Genomic DNA, 4,765 nt, shown 5'->3' on the forward strand with positions numbered 1-4,765 from the left:
TTCTCTCACTGACATTTTTTTAAAACTCTTATTTTAAGAAATTACAGATACGGTACATATGTGTGTAGGCTTGGTGACGCTGTCACAGTCAGTCAAGCTCCCTCAGCACAGAACCCCTGTGCTATTCTCCAGCCACAGCCCCGTACCCCACAGCTCCAGGATGTATGTCCCCATCTCTGCCTCTCCCCTCCCCGCCACAATCCCACCCCCACCCCTGCTCCATCTTGGCTTTGGCTTCCAAGGAGTTCCCAAGCGCCACCGCCGCTGAGCCCTGTGGGCAGCACCAGGCTGGGGGGCCAGCGGAACTTGGGGAGCGTGGCTGGAATTAGAGGTCAATTAAAACAAAACGCCCGTTTTAACGCGGAGGTCCTGCTTATATTCATGTCCCTTTTTCATAAATGAGGAGGCAAATGGAACGTGTTCATTTGTATGTTTATGTGTGGGGGGGGGGGGGGCGGGGTATGAGGAAAGCAAGGGTTTTTGAAATGGTTACCGAGGCTGTTTGTCTCCGGCGGCGGCCTCGCTCACCTGTGGTCCAGGAAGATGCAGCTCAAACCCATGGAGGTCAACCCCGAGATGCTGAACACAGTGCTGGCCCGGCTGGGGGTGGCCGGCCAGTGGCGCTTCGTGGACGTGCTGGGGCTGGAGGACGCGCCGCGCTCGGTGCCCGCGCCCGCCTGTGCGCTGCTGCTGTTCCGCTCACCAACCAGCATGAGAACTTCAGGAAAAAACAGATCGAAGAACTTAAGGGACGAGACGTCAGCCCTAAGGTGTACTTCAGGAGGCAGACCATTGGGAACTCCTGTGGCACCATCGGACTTATACACTCCGTGGCCAACAATCAAGACAAACTGGAATTTGAGGATGGGTCAGTCCTGAAACAGTTTCGTTCTGAAACGGAGAAGTTGTCACCCGATGACAGAGCAAAGTGCTTTGAAAGGAATGAGGCCATTCAGACAGCCATGACGCTGTGGCCCGGGAAGGCCGGTGTCAGGTAGATGACAAAGAGAACTTTCACTTCATTCTGTTCAACAATGTGGACGGCCACCTCTGAACTGGCTGGACGCATGCCGTTCCCGGTGAACCACGGCTCCAGTGCAGAGGACTCACCGCTGCAGGGTGCTGCCAAGGTCTGCCGAGAATCACCGAGCGTGAGCAGGGGAGGTCCGCTTCTCTGCCGCGGCCCTCTGCAAGGCAGCCGGAGTCCTGTGGGAAGGAACTGCTCTTCTCCCCTCCGCCCTTCACTATCGAAGTGCACCCCTACCAGTGTAGTCTGAAAATGCTTGTGTTGTAGACAACAGCTGTTCTCCTTTGGTTCTGTAGCTGTATGCCCTCTTGATCACACCCAAGCGCTAGCTGAGTTCAGCTGTCGGTTGAGGAGTCTGATGTAAGCTTCAGATGGCAAAGCATTTCCCCATTATATGTCCTTCACTATATAATGCTTTAAATGGCTGCTTTGTTTTGTGTCTGTAAAGGCCTTGGATGTGGTTTCAGTTGTTTTTCCTTAAAAGGAATAAAACTTTTCTCTGGAAAAAGAAAAAAAAAGAAAAAAGAAATGGTCACCGAGTTTAAAACAGAAATTTGAAGTGTCCCGGGGAGAAAACATGTGGCCTGCTGACCTGCCAGATGCCAGCGGCTCCGGGGCAGCTGCCATCAGCATTAGCCTCGGGGGCATGCGGCCTGATGTCACCTGTCCCGCCTCGGGGTGGGCACCTCGGGTTGGCCCCACCGCCTAGCCGTGCATGGCCTTGGCCGCAATGAGCACCTTCTCTGTGCCTCTACTTCCCCGTTAGTAACGCGAAGGCAATAAAACTACACTCGGGTGCTTTAAAGATTCCAGTGAACAGTGTCGCCAGGACCACGCACGGTGCCAGCCAGGCGTGCCCTGTTGGTCCTCCTACTTGCCCAGTGGACCTGGGGCCCAGCGCGCGACCCCAGAGGGCTCAGCTTCCAGAGGCAGCCCTGGGGCGCCTTTTATTAGGACTCGAAGCCTGTTCTCTCCCAGGCACTCGGTGGTGGGTTCAGCACCGTGGACAGCAGCCAGCCAGCCCAGCCCGCTACCGCCCCAGCTGCCATGGGGCTCCATTCGCTGGAGGCACTTGGGCCCCTTCCTGGCAGCTCCCGCTCACAGACTCCTGTGAACTGTGTGGGCTTGGTGTGAGGCTGACGCTGGGTGCTGGCCTTCCTCGGGGGAGCGGGGAGAGGGGAAGCATTTGCTTCCAAGTTCAAATCTCTCTTCTCCAGTTCAGGGCAGGATTTCTCAGAAGAAATCCCCAGTTTCCTTTGGGGCTGCTGTCTGCAGGCGCAGCGCTGGGGTAGGAAGGGTGAGGCAACGGTTACCAGGGAGAAGGATTGGGAGCCCAGGACTGTGGGAACCCAGGACTGTGTAGCCTTGGTGGAAAACTGAAGGAATTTTTGAGAAGAGACAAAGGGGAGAGTACATAGCACAGAGCCAGAGAGCCAAGTCCAGAATGAAGCAAGTGCCGTGAACGGACTGCGCTGGTTCGATAAGGCGCAGGACTGGGGAGTGGGCACCAGCATGGCCTTTGCAGGGCTGCACGGAGCTGGGCCAGCTGGTGGACACAGAAGATGGAGCACCAAGGGGACAGAGACCTCAGCAAGCGAAGCCCACGTGGCTAGCTTCCTTCCCTCCTTCCTAGACCTTTCCTGGGACACTGAGCAATTCCAGCAAAGATGGGGATGCTGGGGGGGTTTCCAAGAAGGGGTGTTCCCGCCTCCTTTCTCATGTTCCTCATCATCCACAGACCAGAGTCCTGATGAGCAAGACAGAGCGAAACTGGCCCAGGGAAAAGTCCAGCTGAACATGCACACGGGAGAGGACCAGAGCAGCTCAGCTGAGTGAGTGAGTGAGGGGAGGCGGTAGAAGAGAGGAGGAGGCAGAAGACAATACCACACACAAAACCCTCTGCCTTGCAGCGATCAGCACCTGCTAGTCCCCGCACAGCCTGGCTCCTGCGAACACCTCTGTCCCCAAGCACCAAGCTGTCCTTGGAACCAGACCCAGCTTCCCGCGGAGGGGGGAGGCTCAGAGACACCAGCAAACAGCTGGCAGAAGTCCCTCCTCCCCTAGCCGAGCACCTTTTCAGCAAGGCCAGCTCACAAGACCCCCCTCCTCTGCGCACGGCTCAGACCGCCTGCAGGAATCTCTGGCACTCAAGTTGCCAAGGAGTCCAGCCACATTTTACCTGGCCCGGCTCTGAGTGGACAGGTGGGGCTGCAGGCCGGGGGGGGGGGGTGCTCAGAGGGAACCCCTCACCCCGCTGGATGCCTGCCCAGGCCTCTGTCTCTGCTGCTGCCGCCGGAGCCGGACTGGGTGGCATGTGAGGAAGGCTTCTCATTTCCCTCCACAGAGCGGTCCGACAGCGTGGGCCTGGGGCCAGTATCCCCTGAGGGCGTCTCAGAAATGCAGGTTGTCCGGCTCCGCACCAGACCCGCCAAAACAAAGCACCGAGGACGGCCCACAGCCCGGGTCCTGATGCCCGGCATCGGCGAGCCCTGTGTTCGGAGGCACAGGGAGAGGACGAGGGTCCTGCTGTCACCCCGTCGTGGGCCCCGGATCAGCCCGTTTTCCTTCCAGCAGTGAGGTGTTTGTGCGGGACATTCTCCCAGATCACCTTCACGGACCCACACAGGCTTCCTGAGGGCGCATTCCTCACAGGTTTGCAGGACACAGGCGTGCACATCCACACGCCGGGAGAGGTGCCCGGGCCTCTGACAGCCTGCAGCTCTCCGCCACGCTCCCTCCCACCACAGGTGAGGGGACACACGTGCCCTGCAGCCTCTCCAGCTCAAATTAAGCATTCTCCGTGTTTTCATTTTCTTTCCAGATCTGAGCGGTGCAAGTGGCATTGTGTTTGACTTGCATTTCTTTAAGAGTGACTTTGCGCATCTTTTGGATGTGTATTAGCATTTTAGCATGGGGCTTTTGGGGCTCTCTCTGTGTCCGGCAATCAGCATGCATGACTGTGTAATAAGATAAAAAGAAGAAAAATGCTGCCCCTCTCTTTTCTGCAGATTGCTTTGCAGTGTCATGAAGGGGCCGGATGGAGGCCTGGGGTTAGGGCAGGGTGACCGGGTGTGGGGTCTGCAGGGAAGGGGTGGTCCGGGATGTGGGACTCCCGGTGCTAAACCTGTGGGAGTCCCAAGCAAACTGCAGTGAGTGGCCACGGGGCTGAGTGGTTTGCTCAGGGCAGCACACAGCGGTCAGCAGGCAGCACACAGCAGGGCAGCACACAGTGGGCAGCACACAGCGGGCAGCACACAGCAGGCAGCACATAGCAGGGAAGCACACAGTGGGCAGCACACAGTGGGCAGCACACAGCAGGCAGCACACAGCAGGGCAACACACAGTAGGGCAGCACACAGCAGGGCAGCACACAGTAGGGCAGCACACAGCAGGGCAGTGGCAGCGGGCAGGGGCTCCTCCCTCAGGCGCCTCTCAGGGAGAACAGGGAGCTGCCAGAGGACCTGTCGCCCTCTCCCAACTGGACAGGAGGCTCCTTCTGCTCATTTACCTCTTAACCCATTTCTCTCGGGCAGAGTCGGAAGCTGGTCAGATGGAGGGCGCTGCCATCGGGGAGGGGGCGGGGTTGGGGGTGGGGGACCACACAGGGCCAAACCCACCCCGTGGTTTCCGCAGGAGAAGGTAGTAGAAAGACTGGGCTTCGGGGTGGACAGACGTGAGCTCTGAGGGCCCAGTCCAAGCCCTGACAGCGGCTTCACGCTGGAAACCGCTGACCCGCCG

General features: G+C 58.4%; 1 pseudogene across 1 annotated transcript; it reads left to right on the forward strand.

Annotated features, from left to right (window-relative positions):
* Window positions 1-343: 343 nt before the first annotated feature.
* Window positions 344-4,232, forward strand: LOC311622056 (ubiquitin carboxyl-terminal hydrolase isozyme L1-like; annotated as a pseudogene). Its single transcript has one exon. The product of its transcript is annotated as a ubiquitin carboxyl-terminal hydrolase isozyme L1-like (transcript).
* The last annotated feature ends 533 nt before the right edge of the window (window positions 4,233-4,765 follow it).

Source organism: Pipistrellus hanaki, assembly GCF_964339955.1.
Source record: "Pipistrellus hanaki genome assembly, chromosome: 4".
Classification (NCBI taxonomy): domain Eukaryota; kingdom Metazoa; phylum Chordata; class Mammalia; order Chiroptera; family Vespertilionidae; genus Pipistrellus; species Pipistrellus hanaki.